The sequence below is a fragment of the Rutidosis leptorrhynchoides genome, chromosome 8, assembly GCF_046630445.1.
Source record: "Rutidosis leptorrhynchoides isolate AG116_Rl617_1_P2 chromosome 8, CSIRO_AGI_Rlap_v1, whole genome shotgun sequence".
Classification (NCBI taxonomy): domain Eukaryota; kingdom Viridiplantae; phylum Streptophyta; class Magnoliopsida; order Asterales; family Asteraceae; genus Rutidosis; species Rutidosis leptorrhynchoides.
In genome coordinates, this window is record NC_092340.1 from 47,589,011 (window position 1) to 47,601,083 (window position 12,073).

Consider the following 12,073-nt stretch of genomic DNA (forward strand, 5'->3'; position numbering starts at 1 on the left):
TGGTGATAGGGGTAGTTGGTTCTTGATTCGGAGAACATTCGTGATTGACAGGTTGAGTGATGTGTTTATGAACCGACGAAGTACGGAGTTTTAATGAGGCATGGATCCTTCTTGATTTGGATTAATGCAAGACTTAGTTCACGGCGTAGTGAATTTAGTAGATCGCGTTGGGTGATATAGTTGTTGATGTAGCTTTTTACGAGTTATAGCAGATAATTTGAAGGGATATATGGTGTTTTCCGTATTTCCTAAGTGTGTATTTTGGACGTCGAGCGTATGAGATACCGATGGTTGCGAAAATGCACGCTAGTGATTATTATCGCGTGGGGAGGTATTCGGGTTAATGGAAATTGTTATGAACATCAAGTTTGGATGTGTGTCGGAGGACCATGGAGTGTGGGTCTGGTTGGTTAAGTGACGGAGATCACGGGGACGTGATCCAGTTTAAGTGGGGGAGAGTTGTAAGATCCTGAATTTGGTACGTCAGAAAATGTCCCTGAAAGTGTCAGTAAATGCGCGCACCAGAAAGCGCCACTAAAAGTGAACCTAACACTTATGCATTCTCAGATTTTACATCAGAATCAGAGTTAGGCAATTTCAGTCCCTGTATTTTAAAGTCAGAATCAGACACAACATGGAGCCGCGCCGCGGGCCATTTAGCCGCGCCGCGGGCTAAAGCACGAACTGATGGTTTGGTATATTAAAAGGTTCGACATGGAATTTTAGTTTTAAGCCGCGCCGCGGGCTAAAGCTGCAGCAAATGCTGAACTCGTTTTTAAAGATTAAATGAGGGGTACAATTGTCTTTTCGCATATAGACGGGTTTTTGGCCATAAAACTGATCCCAATCTTATCCCAAACTCATTTTCTCCCATTTTCTTCTCATCCACTCCCTTCAAACCCTAGAGAGAGAGAGAGAGAGAGAGGTTCTAGAGAGAGAATTGGAGATTTGAAGAAGAAGAAGTGTGATTCGGATCGGGTCTCAAGAGTTAAAGTTGTTCACCTCGTTCTTAGCTACATTTTGGTAGTGGTGGTAAGTCCTAACTCTGATTTTCTTTACTTTGATTTTGATAGAAGGTTAGGGTTTGAGCTGGTGATGGGTTATAAACCCCATTTCTCATGAAATTGGGGGTTTTGTTGTATGTATTGTGTATGTAAACCCGATTATTGTAGGTTTAGGGTTTAATGATGAAATTGGCTAGATTTGTCATGGTTTGGGTGTTTAATCACTAAATTGGAAGTGTATTGGTGATTTTGGATGTTCATAAGAACTTGTGTACTAGTCAAAATGGGTAAATTGTTTTGGGTCAAGTTTTGGTGAATCAAGTATGTAAATACTTGATTTAGGTGTTAATTGGTGTTTTGGAAATATAATCACTAGCCGTTAGTGATTATGAGGCATTTTATGACTTTGGTCAAAATGGGTAAATTGAATTGGGTCAAACTTGATGATGACTCTAGTTTTGGTCAAATGGATGTTAAACACTTTTGTTAAGTGTTAAATGGCGTTTTTGAATGAAAGTAATCGTGAGAAGTGATTTTGGGTTAAAATGGTATTTTAACATAAGTCAAACGTGGTCAACCGCAATATGGATCATTATTGCACGTGTTGGGGTTTTGGTGTAAATGACGTTTGAAATGATTACTACCTAAGTAGTAATTTAGTGTTAAGACCTAGGTTTGGTCTAATTAGTATCGAGTAAAATTTGGGTTAAACTGTACTTTGTTGAGTAGGTTTGAATTACCACCCGAAGTGGTAATTGGTTTGTGTCCATTAGGTGTTAAATGGGCGGGTTTTTGGCGAGAAAGGTGAGATCCCTCGGCTAAGGGATGTGGGTGTCGAATTCTCTTTTGGAGAATTGTTATTTATGTGTGTATTGTACCTATGTGTGATATATGTGGTTACTTGCTCGGATTTGAGGATGAAGATCATGTTATACATGACTTGTGCGGGCATTCCAAGGTGAGTGGAATAATTATACGTGTATGTATATATAGTGTATTTATTTGTGTGCTATGGTATGAACTAAAGAGCCGGTAGTGCCATAGCATATGCGAGTGTGCTATGATGTGAACCAAAGTGCCGGTAGCATCATGGTACGTGTGTTGTAGTGTGAACCAAAGAGCCGGTAGCACCTTAGCGTGAGTATGACTCAGGGTTATGATGTGAACCAAAGAGCCGGTAGCATCATGACAAATGCGTAGTGGCGTGAACCAAAGAGCCGGTAGCGCCATAGTATGCGACGTATGGTGTGAACCAAAGAGCCGGTAGCACCATAGCCTGGGTATGGTTAACCATATTGTGTGTGTGTGTGTAGTTTATTTAGCATTATATATTGTGATGAATATATGCTATTGGTTATGCTAGCTTGCGGTATTGGAGATTATTAGCCTTATACTTTGTGATGGTATGCTAATTAGATTGCTAGCGTGTAAGCGGTAATTGTGTAAGTGTTTGCAAGTAAGTAGATTATATATGTATATGTATAATTATTGCATTCACTAAGCTTTAAGCTTACCCCTCTCATTGTTTACTTTTTACAGGGTTTGAGATTGTGAAGCTAGCTAGTTGTTAGACTAGACGAGTAGGAGCGCTTGAGCTCGATGGGGTAGCTTTTGGATAATTGGACGCGGATTGGGGATTTGATAGTCCCCGGAATTATGCTCTTGGTATTGGATTGGGTTATTGAGTATTAACCCGTGTTTGTGTAATTGGATTATTATTACAAATGCTTTTGTAAGGTGTCATTTGGGTACCAAGGGCCATTGTAAGTTGTTAAACGAAATGTCACGATGTTGTGTTTTTGGTTAAAACAGGGTTGGAAATATTGTGTATTAATGGGACCTAACTTAAAAAAAAAAAAGGGTGCTTCGTTTTTGGTAAACGGATTTTGGGGTCGTTACACACGAATGTACCAAACTTGGAGCCTTTCTTCCGAGGACATCCCATCTGTCGTCCTCGAGGTCGTGATAGTTCAAAAAGTGCTCGAAGTTATGGTTTTTCAGATGTTACTTCTCGGCTTTCTTCGGACGAGGCTCGAGCTCGTGTTAATGATTCCGCGCAAGCTACCAGGAAAACTATGGAGGAGTTACGAAAAGAAGCACAAACGCGTACGAAGTTTGATGGTTTAAGGCTTCTATCTCAACCGGTTTCTACTGACATTCCTCCGGAGCAATACCATTTGATCATGAAATATCGTAACAAGCTCACTAAGAAGTACGCAGCGGAGTACAAGTCCGACGATGAATAATAAATTCTATCTTTTTAAATTTGTAGTTTTAATTATGTCTTGTTTTTTATTTTAAATTGTACTTTTTTTAATGTTATGTGTGTTTTTATTTAATGATAATTTCTATTTTATTAAATTGTTATAAAAAAGCTGTTGAAAAAAAATTAAAAAGATAAATACAATAATAATAATAATAATAATAATAATAATAATAATAATAATAATAATAATAATAATAATAATGTGATAAAATAAATAATATTGAAAGTGGAGTCAATGTGGTTGGTGTGATGGTTGTTAGTGAATATGGTTGATAAAGTGAAATAAAGAAGGTGTTGAAGTGGCGCTGAGGTGACACCAATATAATTATATGACAGGTGTCATGGTTGAGAACAGTCTTATCACTTCTGATTAACGCATGATTATATACGGAGTATGTTATTTCTTATTTTGTTGATGTGACTATATATTAAGAAAGGAAAATACGGTCCAAACCTAAATGTACTACTGACGGTCCTAACTCCTAACATATAGGGAGTAGCATGAATGCATGATTGATGATGGATATCTAATAACTTATGTAAAAAACGTGATAGTAATAGGTTATCGACATTACCATGACTCAACGAGAGTTGGTATAGTCATCCTTGTAGTAACATGTTCTGTATTTCTACATTTCATTTTTATTTTCTAATTTATTATTTTTATTTATGTGTTAAAAACGTTAGTCACTTACGGAAAGTATTGTATAAATCCTTTAACTTCCTATTTTACCATAATTTATTATCGGTATATCATTATTATTATTATTCTTAATTATATTCATTTCTTAATATATATCAGTCAACTAATGAAAAAATACAAAATCATAAAAGTTAATTTATGATCTATCATAATCAAAAGAAAATATACTGAGAACAATTATTATGTGACGACTAGAGCATTGTATAAACGACATTGATTAATTACAAATAAATATCGATAAAAAAACTCAAATAGCCAATCTGAATCCGATTGCAATAGGCCAAATCTTCTGTTCAAACATATTGATATTGTATATTGATATACAAACATAATAATTGATATGGCAAATTATTTCGCATGTTTGACTTGCATATCTTTGAAACAAATACGAGTAATACATTTTTTGATATAAAATGCGTGTAGACTATATTTGTATATTTCACATATATAGTATATATGATTGATAACTTGATAAAACTACTTCTATATGAGTAAAAGTACACATCCTTCTCAAATAAACATAAATAAAAGATAACCTTATTATTCTTTTTTTTTTAAATAATATATATATATATATATATATATATATATATATATATATATATATATATATATATATATATATATATATTATATATATATAATATAATCATTCAATAAGCTACTATAGCTAACTAGAATCCTGAGGAATGAAGCGTATATATAAATATAAAAATTGGGTAAAATGCTTTTAGATCACCATTAACCTTGACTATCACATTCGTTAATTCAAAATGTCAAGTTTTTGTGTGAAATATTAGTAGAGTGATGTGATAAAATCTGATAAATATAAAAATTAATTGAAATATGGAAGTTTCACCGGCGTCAGACTCTGCCACATGTACCTTATGCTCAAAAAGTGACGCTGCGTTCTAATCGGTCTTATTGCTTTTCTTCTTTGAAGCCACGTGGAACAATAAAAACCAGTAAGTAGCTTGCTTACGTGGAACATGATCGGCATCATGTAAGTTTGGTAGAGTCGTGGAAGGCAACCATACAAGAAACACTCTCCCACTCTTGACGTTGACAAACAATCATTGTGACGATTAGATTGAGGATGAGTCGAATAGTTTAGTTTTTATAATATTATAAAATAAAAATAATATAATATATAACTGAACAAAAATAAACTAGTTAATTATATAATGATAGACTTGGATGGTCATGCATGACGAAAACTATTCTTTGATTACTTCATATATCGGTTAACTACTAGTACTCCGTAATACTTAAAACGTTGATTAATCATTTTAAATATTAAACTTGTGGTATTTCTTCAATAACTAAAGGGTAAATATCAATTATTTGTATGCAAGTCATTAAACATTTTAACCTTTTAAGGCACAATAATCCATCATCTAATTTCTCTTTCAGATGCATCACAAGTGTATATTATTATTTTGAGATGTCTTATTTCAAATGTTCACTTTATATTTCAATCAGTCAAAAGATGTTATTCTCGAGATAGAAAATTTTTAATTTATGAAAAATGAAGTTAGTCAGGTTTCCCTAAATTGTGTACAAAAAATACTTGAACAATTGTAATGAGACACATGTAAATGATCGCTCTAAAATCGTGTTGGTAAGAGGGGTGCAAAAATTGGAATTTACACACATATGAAAGGACCCGTTCATATACATTATAAACGATTCACAATAGTTGATTACATCGCGAGGTATTTGACCTCTACATGAAACATTTTACAAACATTGCATTCGTTTTTAAAAGACAAACTTTCTTTACATCGAAAATTGACAGGAATGCATACCATTTCATAATATCCACTATCCAACTATAATTGACTTAATAATAATCTTGATGAACTCAATGACTCGAATGCAACGTCTTTCGAAATATGCCATGAATAACTCCAAGTAAGATCTCTAAAATGAGCTAATGCACGGCAGAAGATTTCTTTAATACCTGAGAATAAACATGCTTTAAAGTGTCAAACAAAAAGTTGGTGAGTTCATTAGTTTATCATAAACGATCATTTTCATCATTTTAATAGGCCACAAGATTTTCATTTCCATTTCTCATAAATATACGTCCCATACATAGAGACAAAAATCATTCATATGGATTGAACACCTGGTAATCGACATTAACAAGATGCATATAAGAATATCCCCTATCATTCCGGGATATCCATCGGACATGATAAAACAACATCGAAGTACTAAAGCATCCGCTACAACGGATGGGGTTTGTTAGGCCCAATAGATCTATCTTTAGGATTCGCGTCAATTAGTAGACTGGTTTACTAATTCTTAGGCTACCAAGCAAAAGGGGGCATATTCGGCTTCGATCATTCAACCATAGAATGTAGTTTCAATTACTTGTGTCTATTTCATCAAACATTTATAAAAGCGCATGTATTCTCAGCCCCAAAAATATATATTGCAAAAGCATTTAAAAAGGGAGTAATGAAACTCACCATACTGTATTTCGTAGTAAACTACATATAACGTCATTAAACAAGTGCAAGGTTGGCCTCGAATTCACGAACCTAAATTAATTATATATTTTTATATGTTGGTCAATATTTGTCTAACAAATTAGGTCAAGTTATAGTGTACCACAATCCTAATGCTCGAGACTAATATGCAAAAGTCAACAAAAGTCAATTTGACTCAAAATGATTTCCAAAATTTATACATGATTAATATATAGTTTAAATATTGTCGTTTTATATTTTTAAATATTTTTAAAAGATTTTATTAGAGTAAATAATATAATTCATTTATTATTAAAATTTATATGATAAAAATATACTTTTATACATCTTAAGTAATAAAATTTATAAAGTTTATTTAATATAATATGATACGTAGTATTAACGTAATTATATTACACGTAATAAAATATCTTTGTATTACATATTTATTTGATAAAATAACATTGATAATAATAATAAGTAAAAGTTGTATTATTTTGTAATAATTATTATTATTATTATTCTATTAATAAAAATATCAATATTTATATTTACTAAAAGTGATATTATGATAAAACGATAATTCTAATTATGATAACTTTAATATTTACAAACTTTTTAATATTAATTTTAAAATAATAACTCTATTTAAAATGATAATAATAATGATATTTTATAATAACAATGATATTTCTATTAAAATGATAATTTTTGTTAAAAATGATAGTTTTAATATTAACGATACTTTTAATAATAATAGTAAGAATGAAAATAATAAGAACGATAATTTTATTTAAATCAATATCTTATAATATTTTAATTTCATCATGATACTCATACTCATTATTTCCCAATCGATTCATTTAATAGCTTTTAATCGTCTTTTATATCGCGTTCATATTATTGATAATAATAGTAATCATAATAATTAGGTGTTACTAATATTAGTTTTCATTATAATAATATTAATAATAATAAATATTATGGCAATATTAATGATAATACTAATAACTATTTTAATGATAATAATAATACTAATTATAACTTTTACGATAGTAACAATAGTAATAATAATAAAATAACAATTTTTAATGATAATGCATTTTATTGATAATAATAATAATAATAATAATAATAATAATAATAATAATAATAATAATAATAATAATAATAATAATTAGATAAAAAGTAGAATGACGATAATAACGACGATAATAATAATCATTTTTAATAATAATACAAAAATTTCAATCGACTATAACTTCAAATCCGTTCATCGAACCCATTCGAGTTCTAAATGAAAAGTTCTTAATTTTTCGCTAGCTTTCCAACGACATGCATATCTTATACCTTATCTCAACCGCATATGTAACTAATTCAGAATTTAACATAACCTATCTAACGGCAATATCAAAAGTACAAGCATGCATAATCCTATATACTCGAGCACTAGTCAGAGATACACTATTAGTATGTAAAAATTAAATTATGAGTACTCACGTATCAATATTGAGATTCAATATTGCAAGAAAGGTACGTAGACGCAACGGAGACAATAAACACTAGATTGACCTCACAAGCATACCCATGATCCATAACCATCACCTCCATAGCTATAACCCATAATTTCCTTAGCCCTATCCTACTCGAAAAACTCATTTTGAAATCATGCGAGCAGAACCTTGTCGTAGTATTTTATGTATAATACTAGTAATATTACTCCTAATAATACTAATTACTAATACTAATAATAATAAGATTAATATTAATAATCTTAATATTAATAATAATAATAATAATAATATTAATAATTATAAATATAAATATAGAGAGATTGAGTGAGAATGAAAAATGAATCAGAATGAGAGAAAACGTTTGAGCTTTAAGGGGAATTTCTGTCACCGACACCTCCGCAATCGCGGAGGTTGTGAATTGATTTAGTCCGCAATTGCGGAGTCTTCTGATCCAGTTCATACGCACTAAACATGGCTGCTTAACACTTAAACTATATTTTATATATAATATATTTTATTTATATAATTAATTATATATTATATTATATTTACGTGCGTAGTTAATTTGTAATTTTAGTTCCAATGAGTCGTATGTTGTCACTCGACTTATGTACCACCTTTGGTTTTTCGAACGAACTTTCGTACGTTTAGAAAACTAGCATTTTACGTTACGCGACGTGTACCCTTATTAATAATTTGACTTACTCATCAATAAATTATCTCATAAAAAATGTAATTTATAAAATTGAGCGTTGTGGTCATTTGCTTCTATAAATCAGTGACTCGTTGTTTATCAAAATATATTATTTTAAATCAGGACGTTTTATGACTAAGTTAAAATATATATATTTTTATATTTTCATTTCGAAATATAAATTTGTGACAATATATAATATATAGTTTTTCAAAACTAATAATATTCAAATTTATATATCTTGAAATCGTTTAAGTAATAAGAAATATTATTTCGTAACATTTGTATTTTTAAAGTTTAAAATTGATATACTTTATTTATATAAAAAAAATGTTTACAAAGACATTTTAATATTCCAATTATTTTATATTCCAAATCATTTTATCACAAAGGTTATAATAGTAAAAGTTATTATGTCATAAGACGTTCTTAAAAAGTCTATTATATCAAAATGACGTTTTTGTTTATGAACGTAAAATCATATATGAATCATATCAGGTTTCAAGGTTTTAACTTCTAGTTTAATCATGACTCGTAGGATTAAGTCTAAAGGAAAAATCAAACGTAAGGAATCATCTTAATGTAAAATGTCGATCTATTTAACTTGTCAATATCTATTTGCTAATTTACCCATATTCCCTAATTTCACTTTCACAATACCTAATATGAAGGTTAATTAATTTATCTTATCAAAAGTCAAGAGGCAATTATTGTAAGGCATGTATTGGAATTTAACAGAAATTTCCACCAATCTGACTTGCTCTCTCTACTTGACATTTTGTCCTTACTCGAAGATCACTTTACCATTTTCCGAATATAGTTAAAAAGAATAGATTTCTCAAATCATAGTGGACCTCTCAACAGAGACTCGTAATCATAATTCAATGTATCTGATAATTCAATCATTTGATATTATCTTTTAATTCCGTCGATAATTATTTTAAATATATTTTGAAACAAATAAGTTCATATTATACGTCTAATACTTTGTTAATGTTTTCAAGTTATAACATATATACATATACATATTTAATCATATCCGTTCATATAATGGTTCGTGAATCATTGGAGTTTGGTCAAGGTTAAATGAATGTATGAACATAGTTTAAAATTCTTGAGATTCAACTTAACAAACTTTGCTTATCGTGTCGGAAACATATAAAGATTAAAGTTTAAATTTGTGCGGAAATTTTCGGGTCGTCACAACATACACTTAGGCTGCTCCCATCGGTCCAACCCTCACCCCCCCCCCCCAGCCAACTGTCCAGGTGGACGCTGTTGGCAGCGGCTATCCTAGGTGGGCGCCCAGGGTGCCGCCCTCCCGTTCTTTTTCTGGCTCGTGCATTTTGATCATATGTGAGGACGAACAAACGGTCACAAATTGGACCGTTGGAAAAAAATAATAAAAAAATTAAATGCACCAAGCAACGGTCGAAAATTAATATTTTAATTTTTTTTTCTTTTCTACACTATATATATAGTTATATACATATCAACATTTCATTTTATACACACACAAATACCTCCATTTCATTTATTTCAATCATTTTATACACCCACTTTCAATTTCTTAACACCAAAAATGAGTTTCAAAAAATCCCAAACAAAGGCAAATCGAAACAACGCCCCCAAGTTCAAGATCCAAATGCGGTCGGTCGAGATATGATGCAAACGTTATTTGAAAACACGCAACAAACTACCGATTTTTATCTTTTTTCAAATGTTAATGCATTTGCGGGTATGTTTCCAAATGTCCACACACATGACACAACAAACACAATTTCAATAAATTCCATACTTCCCTAACCAACAACAAAAACAATATACATACTTCCCGAACCAACAACAAAGTCAACAAACGCCTTATTATCCAACACTACGTGACGAATCAAACAACGAAGAAGTTCCCGGAATTCCACGCCATGTCGAACCCGAGGCCGAAACCGAGCGATATGTGTACGTTTCTGAACATCCGAATGCAGGAAACTACCAAACTTTTAATTTATTTTGGGGTGAAGTTTAAAGACAATATAATTCGCAAGTTCCGGAGAAAAGACATGTGGATCAGATAAGTGGGAAATGGGCTAAAATTCAAAGGGATGTTAAGATTTATATTGGAATTTATTCAAAGCTTGAGAAAATGTGGCAAAGTGGTTGTGTGGGTGAAGACATTATGAACCAAGCCCGAAAACAATTCAAACTTCAAACCAAAGGCGACAATTTGCTTTCGAGGATGTGTGGCTAGTTTTAAGGAATTGCCCGAAGTTTCTAGAAGGTGAAGGTATAACGGCTACCAACAAATGAATACAAGCCGATTATATACCAATAAATGTTCCAACCGAGGGAAGTTCCAACCTGAACACAAGCGCGAACCCCGACCCAACTCAATTTGAAAATTTGCTAAAGGATCACGAACCAATCCGGCATCCTCCAAGTCAAGCTAAAAGTCAAAGAGATTCTTATTCATCCGATGCCACGAGCTGTATGACTTCCGAAGAAGTTCGTTTAAAGATAGCTCAATCGGCCGAAGCTTCACAACTAGCGGCAAATCGAACCATGGAAAAGCTATGTGAAGACAGCGACATGCGGAAAATGTTTAAAGGTTTGAAGCTTCTTTCCAAATCAGTTTCCAAATATTTGCCTCCCGATGAATACGACATGTTAATGAGGGTTCGGGAGAAAATTAAGAAAAAATATGTGAGGCAATTGCAAGACTCGGACGAAAACGCGTAGTTTGATTATTTAATTTCTAGTATTTTATTTTAATTATCGTCGTAATGTTTTAAATTTTAATCATTGTAATTTTTTAAATTTTCAATGAAAGTTTTGTTTTACGTTTAAGTATTTATAATATAAAAATTTATAATTATTTGATTTTAGAAAAAAAATTAAAAAGTAAATAAAAATATGGAAGGATGAGTGTTACTGTTGGGAGTGTTTAGTCATGGGTTTAGTCCTTAGAAGGAAGTGCCGATGTGGCGCTAATGTGACGGCTTGTCCTGGGAAGGGATGTCCTTCACCATTGGGAGCACCCTTACAAATATGAACGTTATTGCAATCACAAATCTTGCATAACTGTTGGATATATGCGCTTCATGACCACATTAATATGTGTTACTCATTTATAGGGGATAATATTCACGATTTACGAATAATGTGAGGTTTAAGAATCTTCGTATTTAATGCTCCGGTCCGGCTACTGTAAATAACACATATCGATATGACGATATTGATGGGGTGGTTAAATCGCTAAGTCCACCATTGATAATGATTGTTGATCGATGGCCCCATGAAGGTTGTAGGTTGTCGTCGACTAAGACTGACTTGTTAACTTTGAAGTTTAACGATGATGGTTTACGTATACTCGGTTGTTGGTGAATCCGAAAGAGTGTAGCTACGTAATGTTGTGTTTGTT